The sequence below is a fragment of the Accipiter gentilis genome, chromosome 4, assembly GCF_929443795.1.
Source record: "Accipiter gentilis chromosome 4, bAccGen1.1, whole genome shotgun sequence".
Classification (NCBI taxonomy): domain Eukaryota; kingdom Metazoa; phylum Chordata; class Aves; order Accipitriformes; family Accipitridae; genus Astur; species Astur gentilis.
Genome location: NC_064883.1, coordinates 36,042,249 through 36,057,387, shown reverse-complemented (window position 1 = coordinate 36,057,387; position 15,139 = coordinate 36,042,249). Strand labels below are relative to the sequence as shown.

General features: G+C 43.7%; 1 long non-coding RNA gene across 1 annotated transcript in view; it reads right to left on the bottom strand.

Annotated features, from left to right (window-relative positions):
* The window catches only part of LOC126037894 (uncharacterized), a 158,716-nt gene that overhangs the window by 76,742 nt on the left and 66,835 nt on the right, over positions 1-15,139 (bottom strand). The window lies entirely within an intron of this gene.

Here is a 15,139-nt window from a genome sequence, read left to right as displayed (position 1 = left end):
CGGCGGCACGTGACGCGCCTGACGTCACCCGCTCTGAATGAGCGCGCGGGGGCGGGCCGGCGCCGCCCGCCCACCCGAGGTGTTTTGTCTCCTCGCAGTCGCCGTAGCCCCGCCGGCGGGGCGGGCGCCTCGGCCGGGGCCTTCCCCGGCGGCCGCTCGCCCGGCATCGGCCCCGATCGCGGCGGTGCCGCCGCTTCCCCCTGCCCCTCCTCCCGGCACGGTGGGCGCCTTGTGCCTCGGGTGGAGGGGACGGGGGGACGGGGGACGACGACGACATCATACTGTCCGGCCTCCCCCAGGAGCCCCCGAGAGCCCCGCAGGGCGTCCCGCGCCCGGGCGGCGTTTCCCTTTCAAGGCGGGAAGGGAGGGAACTGGTCCCAACAGCCCGTCCGTCCTTCGGGCAGCGGCCCGGTCAGGCAGGGCCTCTCACCGGTCAGTTGCCCGCCCTCACCGAGGGCTGTAAGTCTAGGAACGCTTTGCGGGGCTTCGCGGTGGGACGGGGCACGTCGTCGCCTTCGGAAACGCTGTCAGGGCAGCAGCGGGAGGGCCCGGGTGCCCGCCCAGAGCCGCAGACCGAGCCTGCCGCGGAATATTCTCGGTCTTACTACAGCAGCTTCTGTGGAGTCAGGCTCAGTAGTTGTGGCTTGAAAAGGAAGCGGTAAACATAAATAGGAGGATTTTAGGAGAGAAGAATATTTCGTGGAAGAGCCTCCTGTTCCGCGTGGGTTATGAAAGCCAGGAGACCGTTGTCTCGGTAGGACTTTTCTGATTTCTCGGCCTCAGTTTACCAAGCTGGGGAATAAAGTATATCCTCAGTCATAGAAAACTGGTGAATGCCTAGAGATTCAAGAGCTCTTCTGTTTGACCAAAGAACAGACAAGTCTTGTCAAACGGCTCTAGTTGTTTCATACAGATCATAATTTGTTTTTAACTACAGTTAATTAGGCAAATGGAAAACATGTGGTTTCTTCTCAGGACTCGGAAAAAGAAAACCACTAGAAAGAATAATCTTCCACGACTGCTCCCAGTCCTCAGCTTGCCTTTTACCTCAAATGTGGCAAAACTACATCACCTCACAACCAGCTGGCAATAATTATCTGTACCACGTATTGCTGCCTATCTTTGCATCTCAGAAATGAATCCAGAGAGGGCCTTCTGGATCCTGTTTTTAATCCTTACTGATCAGAGTCATATTCCTGCCTTCAGGGTATCTGCTAGAAATTCCCATAGAGACAATGCTGCAATTAACTTAGGAGACCTATTCTAAGGACGCTCAAGTACCCTTTGGAACTGTTTTTGAGGTTGGTGTATTGTTCCAAATCCCTAGCTAGTAGAGGCAATAAAGCACATCATAGTGTCTGAAATTAGGTCAGGTCTTATCAGACATGAAGCTTTACTGTTCATCCGAGGGGAGCGTGTCTCAGTGTTCATTCTTGGGCAAACAAGTGCTTCTGCGAGCACGGGTGATGTTTTCCTTAGTAAGTTCTTTCAGTTCTACAGAATTGTCATGAGGAAGAAACCCTGTGCGAAGGAAGATGGCTAGGCTAGAGCCTGATCAGGAAAAGGAATAAAACTTAACTTAGCTTTGAGTGTAGGTATTTAGGAGAACAGAAGATACTTCAAGCAGTGCAGGAAGTCTGACTGATCCATTAGGTGGTCACCATGCAGCTGCTGTATAAAGAATTGATTACTTAAAAGTCTAAAACAGTGAAACAATTCCTATTCCTAATTCTTTTTTTATCAGGGAGCTCAATATAATTTTTTTTTAATGCCAAGCTATTTTTCAGCAGACTGCAGTTCTTGTCAAGAAAAGGAAATAATGAAAGGTCTAATTTTAAGCTCTCAGATATCATGAGCCCCATTATATCCTTGTTCTACAGGGGCCTCAAAATCCCTGATACTTACCCCTTTAGACATACAGTCTTCATGTCTCCCCCAAGCCGTACCCCCACGCAATACTTCAGCAGAAAAACAAACACATCAGACCAATAAGAAGACTGCACCGTATCATTCATTCTGCTAACTCAGAGTTTATGATTGCAGAGCTCATCTCACTTTCTGTAACTGAAGGAGTGTGAGGGAGAGAGAAAATGACTGATGCCCTTCAAAGGCCAGCACATGGAGACGGCCTCATTGTAGGTAGAAGTTTTCTTTAATGGATAGTTTGTTCTGTTTGCTTTGGGTTTTTTCCCAAAGCAGCTTAACTGTGTTATTAAAGGAGAAAAATACTCTTAAGATGAAATTTTTTAAAAGCCCAATGTTACAAAAGTGTCAACATAGATGTGTTTGGTTTGATTTTTATTTCCTTATTTTTAAGTTTTATTGTGGTTGAGTAACAGTCAAACTAGTGCACTTTTTCCATAAAGTAATACGAGTTTTCTACTTGCCTGGGCCACTTCTAATTCCCTTCTCAGTGTGGGGGATGTAGAACTTAATCACTAAATGCTTCCATTTTTTAATGGCACACTGCTGAGATTAAAGAGATTTGATGTTTTTCCTTGGTACGCTGGTAGCTGAGGAATGTGTGCACGGATATGAATAAAATATTACAAATCGACAATGGATGCCGTGTGGTAATAGAAACTACTCCTGTTTCTTCTGCAGCTCAAACTCAGCAGTCTGGAGAGAGAATGCATCTCTGAAGGAACAATGTGAACAATAGGATTGTTAGTCCACAAAAATCAAGAAAGATTAGACTAACTAGTTGGTTCTTTCTAGATCTGTGGTCAAAGAGATGAGGAATGGACTATGTAAGTTAGTTCTCAATATATTAGTGATATATTGTTAAAATTATATTTTATAAGTTTTTTAAATCAGGATTCCTAGTTCAGCAAAAAAGAATGCGGTATTCAGTATACTTAAGAAGAGAAGTCCTTATGAAGAGGAACTGAAAAAAATACAGTATTTCTGGAAGCTAAACTAGAATTGAGCAGTCAGAAACTCAGACCCTTAAAAATCACTAAATGTACTGGAATGCTTGGGCTTTACAGTCTTTACGATATCCTCTTAAGTATATAGAAAGGATAATATTTCCTTCCTCACAAGAGTGTAGAGGATATTAATTCATTAAAGTTTGTGAAGCACTCGGGTGATGTGATAAAAACTTTCACTGAAACAGGACTAGATTTCTGCTTTGTAAGGAAGTTCCTCGTTTGGGCTACTTCCCCCCCCTCCCCCTTTTGCTCCTTTAAAACACACTCTAGTAGTTACATTCTCAAAATATTTTATCCTGCAGATCTGTGGGTTAAGGCTTCATGAATCACCAGTATTTAAGAACTGCTGACCTGGAACACTTGCCAAAACCCACAAACCACTCAATCCTTTGCAGCTTGTGAGATCTTACGAGCCAAGTAATATTTTACAATTCCTGATGCTGTTACCCAGCTTTGCAGGAAGAGAGAGATATTTTCAAATGTAAGATACTAAATGATTACATGCAATGGGGTATTCCTGTCATAAAACTGCAACTTAAATAGAATCAAGTAATCATTCTGCATTGCATTGATTTGATGAGTGGCATTTTAAGTATAAATTATTTCTCCATCAGAGTCTTTCATAAGTCACAGGTAAATAGTTGACTGTCTGTGTAAAAGACAGTCCCTATTCCAAGTAGACTACCATCTCAACCGTGAAAGCAGACAAAGATTAAGAGAAACTAAATACTGCTTCCAAAGGGAGGAGAAGGTAAGAGAGGTTAAGTGACCTGCCAAAAGATTATACAAGATCTCTACATTTGAGTCTCTGCTCGGTGTGTGGAGCAGATAGTGTGATTTTTGTAACAGAGCTGTAAGGGTTGGACTTCAGTAGTTCTAAGAGGTCATACTTACAGCAGGGTGACAGTGTTGTCTTGTTCATTAGCATACAGGCAAGGCTGTACTGACAGAAGTAGTGAAGAGGTACATTGTCCTTCGCTCTTCAGAGTCAGGATTTCTTGTGTAACCTGCATGGTCCGAGTGATGTTGCTTCAACTGTGCAGCTTCAGGGTTCTCCTTCCACTCCTTCCCCATCAAATACCAACAATAGCAGGATGCTGAGGGTGTAAATTTACCCTAACACCACAGAAGAAAACTGCTGCAGACAGCTGTTTCATATGTGTATTGGATACAAGACAGGTTTTCTATAGTCGGGTGGCTAAAAGTTTCGGGGTTTATGATAAAGAGCACTTGATGGAGACTGTGGTAAATATACAAGAAATTCAGACGCAGTTTACTGTTTCAAATGCCATGAAACAGTGACTATTATTAGTTTAAAAATACTTTGAAATACTGTGGGCTACTTGTAGGGTCTGAGAGATGCTTTAATGTCAGCATGCTGGATAGTTCTGTTCATCAGGAGTTCCTAAGGGCATAGTGGGTTGCAGTAATCTCTTTGACACTACTGCTTTTAGGGTCATTGTGACTCAGGATAGAAAGGAGTGTATCCAAAACACCCTTTCAGTGCTAGTGATTCCCAGCTGCTATTATAGTCCTTTGAGACCACCAGCAGCTGGTTTAGTTGGGAAGGGTCTGCCCAGATCATGCCAAGAACAGTGGAATTGCAAAACTGGCTCCAGGCAACTGTGCTACGCTCTACTTCAGATGCACCAAAATTGCTCAGTCCGAACAAGGAGACCATGTATCCTTTTTCAAAGTACTGGATGTACAGTGCCTGACACTTCATTTCAGCGTCCCCTAAGGTGATTGTTCCTGGCCTTGATGGCTTTTTCACAGCTTCAAGAACTGATCCAGGCTACTGCTTGTAACTAAACCTATCCAACAAAAGGGATTCTTTTGAGAGTTTTACACCTTATGGCTGGATTGTGAGGTTACGTCTTTCTTAGTCGTACAAAAAGTACTTTTGCTAGAAGAGGTGATTAGGGAAGATAGCAGCAAAAGTGGCAGGAAAACCCCAGTGGGTGTATTCATCAGTCAGGACTGGAGGCCTTTTTGGTTTGTTTCTTTTCACATATCCTTTTGAATTATAGGCTTACTGCTCCTGAAGCTGCAGAGCTCAAGGTGATTATTAGATAAGTTAAAAAAAAAGTATCATTCTTCACATGCTGAAATGTCTAAAAGCTAATTCTGTTGTAGATCACCTGTACTCTGCTGTATAAATAAAAACAGATAGTGGCAGCTTATGCATCACAAATATGAACCACATGAAAGCAGGGTCTGTAGTCAATGGGAATGGATAACATCCAGTCCTGAAAATCTACAGATAATTCTTAAATACTTTTAATTAATTAATTAATTAAATTTTACTGTGAATTCTACCTGCACTTGCACATATATTTCAAGAGAGTTTTTGGGTTTTTTTGGTCCAGAGATGCCCACTAACCTTTGCCTGCTCTCTGATAAACCAACTCCAAGTTCCCTGTAATTCTAAGGAAAGAGGGGAAAAAAGGGGTAGAGCAGAGCTGGTTGTCTCTGAGCTCCTTTGTAAGAGGATCGATCCCTACCCTTGTCACCTGGGGTAGAGGGGCAGAGTGGCTTTATGTCTTGCACTTGGCTAGCTCTGCTTGTAAATACTTCTGAATTGCCATACATCACAGTTACTTAGGGTTTATCAATGTTAAAGAAGACTCTGCTGCCCTACCTTCAGATATTTTATGCCCATAATTTACAGATACAGTATAACATATACACACTCTAATCGGGTTCTTTGATGTGTCTCTTGGGCTCTGCAAAAACAGGCAGGCCCTCAGAGAAAGAAACGATTCCCCAAGAAAAGACCATTAGCTGTTGATATTCTGTGAAGTCATGTCTGGTTGTTCTTTACACCTCTTCCCCCTCGGTTGGAGGAGACAGTTAGTCTCTGGAGGCCTGTAAAAAAATCACTTCATCCTGCTGAATCCTAGAAATTGTTGAGATGATCTATTCAACACAGCCTTATGACTCCTTTTCCCTGTTGCAGAGCTCTTTTCCCTGACATGGGGATTCATTTATGGTTTTCAGCCAGCAGAAAGGTTCCGGTGGGAGGGAGGGTTTCCACACCTGTTATTTTCTAATGCTCAGAAAGATAGACAATGTTTTCTTCTCAGTTTAAGCTTCAGGTAATGGTCTTGGCATCTCAAACATGTTCCTAACCAGAGGGCCTTGATCCTCAGGATATTTATCAGAGGAAGTGTTTTCCTATATAAATTGCTGTTGCTTTCATAAAAATTTCCAACCTGTTTCCTCATCTACAACAGAGCCTTCTGCTAAGGTTGCTGGCTGCTTCAAGACTCTCAAAGACAGCTCCTGCTAAAGCAACTATCTCTAAGGAGGCAGGGGGTTAGAGCTTATTCCTCCTGTCTTCCTAGTGCTTCCTTGACTCGGCTGTGATGCCGGCATCAACACCAACTCTCTCCTCTTCCAAATTATGATGATAACACTTAATGGCAGCTGGTTTACTTGAAAACTTGCTATCCTTTTTCCAGTCTAGAAGTTTCCCCCTTCCTAGGATCTTGTGTGGTTTTTTTCCAACCCTATTGATGGGTCCTTTCTTTAATCCATGCCTTACTTCTCCCTGCTAAGTCTCTGTCATGCTTTATCAGAGTACCTGACTCCAAGCAGCCGGAAAGTAGTGTTTGCTGTTTGATTAGTATTTGTAGCTCCTGCCTGGTTAATGGACTCATCCAGGCTGAGAAATGCAGGGGTTTTTTTAAATCATCCAGAGGTTGAGCAGGGCCAAGCACTTGGTGGAAACTCTGGAGCTGAAGCTACACTCATGCCCAGACTGCCCTAGCGGTCGTTGCTGCCCGTGAAACAAGGATGTCGGATCTGCATATAAGAGAATGAGTTTCTCTGTCTCTACAGTTTTCAGCCCAGTGCATGAAGATAAACCAAAATTGAACTACAATAAATCAGAAAAGATACACTGAATGAAAGTACATCTGTCTGGGTGTACCACGCTGACTGAGAGCTGTGGCCACCCCCGAGTCGATCATGTGTGCGAGTGGAATGGCCTGGAAAAGGAGTGGAGGAAACCCCCATGAATTGTGACTGCTAGAGATGTCTCATTGTAACCTACTGACACATGTGTTAGACATCTGAACTGAGTATATTTAGGTCAGTGTGGAAATCACTGTGCTACACATAAAGACAGTATATTTTATGCGGAGTTTTTGTGCAATCTCAATTTTAACTTCCTCTCCAGTCTAAGAGAGGAAATAGAAATCTGGTTTAAAAGCAAAAGCAAAACTGGTATATACTATAGGAAGCATGAACAGCAAGCTCCAGCTGGCTGTTTACTGAGCTAAATGCAACATGGAAAATTCAATGTGTCAGGGAAATAACATAGCTTTTCTTTCCTCGTGGCACACAGCCATGATTGCTGTTACTGGCATGGTCAGCTAACACTGACTTTGGACACAAACTTAATATCATTCATCCTTTTGGTATTACTATAGATGGATAAAATCACTATGAGAACTACCCAGTAGTGAAAAATACATGTTTATACTGTATTTTTCTCTCCTCAATACAGCTAGGTCAATTCTGAGCTAGGTCTGTGGGGGTGGAAGCATATCTGGTAGCTTCTGTGAAATGTGCAGGTGGTTCAGTGTTTACTGGACAAATATGTGCATCGGAAAATATTCTGCCTTACTGCCAGGATACCTGGCAAAGGCCAATGCCTGGTAGTGAAAAGATGAGCCAGGTGAGACAAATGCTATATGACCTATGCATCTAAGAGATGTTTTCTTCGTAACCGGCTTTCTGGCACAGAAGCAGAGTGTTTCCCACCAGGCTTCTGTGCCTCTTGTGTGTCTGGAGAGAGGAGAGCTCTGCAAGTACACCTGTGAAATTTGAATAGGACATGAACTGTGCAAATGCATGTAGTGTACATCAAAACCCCGATTTTCAATACACAGTGATTTTTAAAAAGCTTAATGCCTTTTGCACTTCTAGCACCTCTTCTCCTGTATGTTGCACAGTAGTAGCATGTTTTGATGTCTGCTCTAATATGGATAATGTTTGTAGTCGTATGTTTCTAATTTTCATCAACTTGGGTAATAAGTGGGGGGTATCCTGTGGAGATAACACAAATTATCTTTTTAAATGAATGGTAAAACTGATTTTGTGTCTGAGGAAGTGTGTCCTTGGATCTTATGCAGTTAGTTGGCTGGCAGATAGAGGTGAGCTGGAAGTCACTGGGGAGGAGTGTGTGGGATAATGGTGGGTGATGTCCCAAGGTGGCACGGCAGGACTGATGGTCCCAGGAAATCCAGAGGAGGTCTTGCTCAGGGGCCAGTAGGAAACCTACATGTTGATGCACGGTCCAGCCTGGAGGCTGGATCACAGGCAGGCAAATATACCAAGAGGAACTGAGGCAAAATGGATTCATGTGACCTGCCTCACATTCATAGACCACCAGGGAAAGAAACACCTTGTATATCCCTGCTGGTAATCCAGCCCCGAGCTTGTGAGAGACAGACCTGAACCAATGGTATGTAAGTAGATGGAAATTATAAACATGAAAAAGAGTCTTAAATAGGATTAAATAGAAACTTAAAATTATTTGAAGTGCAATCTTTCTACTGAGAAATATAAATTGCATTGAAACCAGGCAGGGGAAAAAGAGAAATGAAGCATGCAGGTTTGTGTTTTGTTTTTTTTTAAACTGGAAAGCATTACTTTTAAAAAATAAACAGAGTAAGATAAAAAATATTTTGCTTCTCCTGACTTTGTGACCAGTACAGTTAACTCTTTTGCTCATCAACTTTCTCTTTTCTTTTAAACTCCTGGCATCTTGTTTTATAATTAAATTGTAAGCTCTTCAGGGCAGAAGCTATATTCAGATATGGAGCAGTAAACACCCTGCAGCAATAAATACTTACCCTGATTGGCACCACTGAGCAATAGAAACACTATGTAAATAATGACAAAGCCTGAGAGGTGCTGAGTCCTGGATAAACACTGTTCCTTTCCAGCGGCTTACGTTATAGCTAAATTAATTCTAACAGTATACAAAACCATGTCAGCGCATCAGCTAAAGGCAGGCTGGATACTGCTTGGAGGTACAGAAAGTCACGAAGAGCTGGGTGAGGCCCATGGTGTCCTCTAGGGAGAAGCCGATTTGGAACTTGGAGCCAAACATCCCACCCTTTGGGAAGGAAAAAAAAATGACAGACAGTCCTCTTCTTATGTGATATTCAGGGTGGCATTTATCTCATGGATTAAATGTCTATGCGTGAGATAGATCCAAACTCCCATCATAGGCAGTTGAAACCTGGAGAACTATCCAGCTGACTGCTTGAGTTGCCCACATATATTCATCTAGTGCCATTTGAGATGCCCCGTAATAGGCCCCAACTTCTAACTGCCACTTTGGAAGGAGAAAGGTCATGTTTAATATTTGGCAATACTGTGTAAATTTCTTGGATACCACAGGTGAAGCTGGCACTAGACATCTAAGCTTACCCAGCTGGTTTGTGGGCTGAGAGGTCTGCTTGAGGGGGAGGTGGACAGATCTCTGGACTCCACTGACAGTAACAAAAGCTTGGACATCCAATTCACATGTGGATGCCTACCAGGTGTCTTAATCTGCAAGGTGAATCTTGGTGTACTTTAAGATGTGCCCCAAAACAAGACTTATCTTAGTGTCCTTTAAGATAATCTATAAAAAAATTGATTGATGCTAACATTGTGAAAGTGCTTTAATCTCCTTTTAAAAATCAGAGTCTCAAAATAAGCTGAAGTTGCATGTGAGAATGGAGGCTTCAGATCTGCTCTGAGTAAGCGTGCCCCCTCCGAACAGATGAATAAAGCCAGCGCACACTGTGTAGAGACACCTGAGCTGGCTTTGTCCCAGAAGCAGCCTGGTGATGCTAGTGTAATACCAGGCTGGCTAACCATTCGTGCTGAGAGGCAGGGCAGCGTTAGCTCACGTGGAGAACCACTGGCCTTGCGTTCTGTGCCGACATTTACAGAAGGCTGTACAGGGAACACATCTTCTCAGATGTTACTGGACATGCGTTATACATCTCCACATTTTTTTTTGCTTTCCTTCTCCTTAATTTTTTTTTTCTCAGAAAGTGTTTCTTTGATTATGTTGATGTATTGCAGCAAGAACTATCTTTAGTTTATATGTCTATACAACACAAATGCAAGGAGCATCTAGTCTCTGACAAGGACACTGTGGCAAAACAAATTAAAAGTACAGATAGAAGGCCAAAGTACAGAGAGAGGTTATGCACCAAAGACGACACAGGCCCTCTGAGACAAGGCTGAGGTCTTCTGAGTTTTGATTCAATACTTCAGCTATAAAAATACCCATATTCATTTTCATGCATTATATTATATATCAAAGATTGATATTTGGGTAGTGCCCAAAGGTTGCTGTTTGTTCTAGATGGAGGCAAATGTAGAAAAGAAACAGTCAGTGACCACAAGGGACTAAAGCATGAGGTGTAATGAGACAAAGGAAATGCGAAGGGTATTTAACATCACAGGTATGTTGCCTAAGTGTAGGAGCAGGACAGATGGACTGAATGTCTGTGTATTCCCAGATATTCTCAAAGTGAGCAGGAACTGACTACCACTAAGAGTTTTTATTTGAAAGTCAGTACCAGTATGTTTTTTCACCTCATATAAACAAAGAAAAAGAAGGGTTTGTTCTGCTTCACTGGAGCAAAAAAAATAACACAATAGACTTCCATTCAGGCACACAAATAGCAACTGTCCTGTGACTTCTCTAGTTAAATGGGTATCCATGGTGAGATCTGCATAGCTTTCGTTAGATGGCTGTGGAACGGTGCTGTGGTTCACACTGCAGACAGGAAGGAGAAGATGGCTGAAAAATTCCCCTTACAGTGAATGAATGAATGAATGAATAAGTGCAGTAAGACACCAAGTCGCTGTTGCATCACACTGCAAAAAATGATGCCTGTGTTCTTCACCGCTGCTTTACTATCCCTCCGCTCTGCTTTTCCAGGCCCATTCAAATTAAATGCTAGTCTGTTCTTGTAGGCACAACCCTGATCAACAGATGGTCCATAAATAGGTGTAAAAACTGCAGCATTACAAGGGGCTTCCTTCCCAGGCTGCATTTCTTGTTTGCTTTCTTCTTTCTTTGTTAGTAGTTGGGATTAGTAATCTGCACTATGATACACGTGCCTGGGTCAGACCCCTCCAGGGTCTTGCCTGGCTCAGAGGACACAAGCATGACCTCAAGCGCAGGTGTCTGCAGTGCAAGTGGCCTCTAGCGACAAAAGGAGAAGAGAGCCGGGGGCAAGGTTGTTGGACTTCTTGAACTGTCTGCTTTTGGGTGACAATGACAGACCTGCCTAAAATTCAGGATAGTACCAATATGTCATCAAGGCTGTTTATATTATGGATCTGTGAAACAAAAATCAGCTAAAGAAGTCTGAGCTAATGAACGATGACTTCCTGGTGTTGGAATAATGACTCCAATTGTTCGCAACAAAGATCAGCTCTTCTGCAAAATACAGGCTTTAAAAAACTATGCATGGGACCCCAAAGTGGGCCAAGACTGGGTTAAGGAGTGAAATGTGAAAATATTACCTTTGGGTTGTTATTTATATTCTGCATTGAAATACAGAGAGTTCACACTTTTGAGATCTTATCTGTACATGTATCAGCTAGAAACATTTCCAAATGTCATATTCTGGTACTAAGTTGAATGTAAATATCCTTTTATAGATCATAACATTCACCATAAAATTATTGGCAATGCCAATGCTGGATACAAGTTGGAATATACTGATACACCAGTGATAATGCATCAAACTTTAATTTCATCAAAACTAGTAGAAAAGCTGCTCCTGACTTTAAATGAGACCCAGATCTGACCTACATTTTTTTAAAATGTTATGCCAAAGTGCTAAGAATTGAAAATATTAATAAAAAAGGAGTCTTTCATTGCTGGCATCAAGGCAAAGCCCCAGACGCTTTTGTGTATACCTTTTACCATTCATTTTTGTATTTTGCTTCCACATAAAGATGGAAAGTGGACTGATCAGTAAGTATTCTGTTTATTCAAACGAAGTCAGGAGTTAGGTGCTAAATGCAGCTGCTACTGATACAGCAGCTATTGAAATGTGAAAGCGCGGTTAAAAAGATCTAATTTTAAAAGTGTTTCCCTGTGGAATCCAGCCAGCTTTTGAAATCAGACTTTCACTGTCTTCACTAAGCCATCCAAATGTTACAAAATCTGGAAATACAGCTAAGGAATCCTGCCAACCCCGCAGCACAGAACGATCATCTCGCATAGTTTCTCCACTTGGCTGTCAGGGCACGCCACAGTAGATGCTTGTGGCGTGCCGTGGTCCTCACTTTTCTTAGGGAGCAGCAGAAGAGATTCCCATGCTTGTGCCTCATGGTCTGTGATCTGGAGATGGGCTCAGTGCAGTCTCCGTGGTCAGGCTGCCCCTGTATTTGTGGTGCAGGTATGGGAAAAGGCAGAGAACTCGGCAGTGCTGGCAACAAGGACCAGACGGGAGGAACGAAATCAGATGTCTGGGATTCTGCGAGGAAAGGGAGAGGCGGGCAAGATTTATCAGGGGGTGGAGGCAAAACAAACCAGGCGGAGGTAGATGCCTGTGCAGTCCTGAGGGAGGGTGTGGGCGTCCGCATGCATGAAGGCACAACCAAGCGTGAAGAAAGTGCAGGATGGGTTTGCGCTGGGGAGGCACAATCAATGGCCTGGGTGGTTTCGATCTGTGCTTGGGAAGCAGATGCATGTAGAGCTAGAAGCAAACTGTTGTGGTTTCCAAATGTTCATATTTAGCATTCTAGCAAGTTGGAGCAGATGGCAGGTCTGACTACCCTGGGCCCCATTTCTGGGCAGCGGCTGGAAACCCTTTCAGGCCTCCTTGAAGAGTGGTGTGGATATGCCCGCTTAAGGAATGGCATCCTGGGATTTCCTGCTCCCTTTCCCTGTCTCCGTCTAAGTTTTATATCATACTCAGCACTCTGGAACGCATACCCAGAGCTGGTGCCACAGGCTGGGCACACCCCACTGGGTCGCAGTGGGCGAGCTCCCATGCCCCAAGTTGTTCAACAGGGGTAGTGTGGGTCTGGCTCCACACCAGCAGAGTTACTTTGCTTCTTAGGTGGAGACGTGCGAGAGCAGACATATCTGGACTGTTTGAATGCCTTCCAGAAGCTAAATCATCTGTAAGCACTGCTGAAGTGAACTCAGCATGCTCAAAAGTAGCGCACAGCTGATTTCCCATCGCTATTCACCCCTAGGAGCAGAGCAGAAAAAGTTTTAGGACAGCCTTGGTCACCAGCTGGGAGGATCTCCCGGCCAAGGGTCACCACCAAATGCACCCACCTTCTCAGTGTGGCTGAGGGGCTGAGGCAAGCACCAGCAGTTTTATGCCACCTGACTATTCCCCTAGAGAAGCCAAAATAAGTGCTCTTTTCCCTTTGCAGTTTAAGAGGACCTGCACAAAGGCGGTGGAATGGCGGGCAAGCTTGACCTTGTGCACGTAGCTTATGCAGAAACCTCCAGTCTTTTAACGGGATTTCTAAACTTTGCTCAGTAGCTTGTAACAAATCTCATTGTGCACCAAAGCAGCTATCCTTATGCAAGTATTGTCTCCCCATATGAGGCTTCTTAGGTTCTCCAGCTATTGCTAGACAATCCATATGATGGACTTAGCATGTCTTTCACAGTCTGTTATATATACACCTATGCCTTTGGAGACAGCTGAAGCAGACAATCATACCAGCCGTGTGGCAAGTAAGCCATGCACTTGGCTTTTGTACAGGTGTTCATCACAGACAAAGAGAGAAAGGAGGGAAAAGGCAAGAAGAACCTGTCAGAAGAATTGAAGGAGAGGCTGGAAACAGTCCTCCTCAATCCCCCTCTTTACCAAGTTCTACGTTGGGTAACCTGTACTAGTAAGTGAGGGCGCTCAGTCACTGTGAGGCCTCCACACAGTATAGGGCTTTGGCAGTTTTCTGAATGTTCACCAGTAAAACTGATACTGAAAGGAGTTGAAAAGCAACTCAGGAGGAGAAGGTTGTCATCATTACTAGAGGAAACACAGCAAATCAAGTAACAGGAAAAGAAAATGACGAGAAGTGGAATGGAGCTATTGAAAACTGATAAATAGAAAATTAATTTCAGCCTGAAGCTACCACTTTACCAAGATGAAATCAGAGAAGTTCTCTCAGCAAAGAATCAAAATGCTCAGAAATCCAGGTTTCAACAGTGAAGTTCAACGTGAGCTGCAAATGCCTCGGGGAAGTGGCAGGCAGATCAGCAAATAAAGAATTACAGAAGCGAAGTCAGGATGTAATAAAAGCCTTAGTACCCCTTTGAGATAACATTTGCTTTTACCTGGAGAGGTTCCTGAGAGGGTTGTGGGAGCTTGAAAGAAAGCACTAGCTCCAAAATTGCAAACCTCAGAAGCAGGAAGAAAATAATTGCCTCCCAAAGAAACACGTAGGGAAGAAGATGCCTCCGCTGGGAGAGGTCAGGTCAGTAACAACCATGTCTTTAGTCATCACTGAAGTCCTGAAATCAGAAAGGCAGTCATGTAAGACAAAAAAGAATTGCTTTAAGGGCTGACATATTCTTTTCTCTGTGTGTGTTAAAGATGGGACCAAGCCAGGACAGCTCTGACTTGATCTCCAGACCCAAAATTCACAAAAGATTGGATTTGGGATTTCTGGGCTGGGCAAATTCATCTGGACCTTTCAGAGTTTGGGAATGTTCAGTTCTGTGGTTTTTTTGGCTCAGGTTTTGCTCCAGTTCACCTAGACAGGTGTGTAAAATCCTCTGCAGAACTGAACCAGGAGCAGACTTGGGGCACGTTTATTTTGTGCAGTCATGCACGAGGTCTGCTCATGCTCTGAAGAGCTGGGACATTGTTGCATTGTCACTGTGCTTGCGCTCATCCTGCTTTTCAGTTGAACTCAGTAGCACCACACGGTCGCTGCTGCTGTTGCAGCTATATGTTCATGCATCTTCAATTATAGATACTAACAGCGGTAAATGCTAGTAAGCCTTTGTGGCTAGGGGGCGTAGATGGAAAGCTCTCTTTCCTCACCAAACCCTCCACTCATCAGCTACTCTCATCTTGCTGGGACACACACTCTATTCCTTGGAGACCTCATCACGGGAAGTCATGGGGGTCAGGGGCAACTGCTCGCCTTCTGGCCCTCTCCGCTTCCTTGTGTGGGGACTCGAGTCCATCAGTCATCCG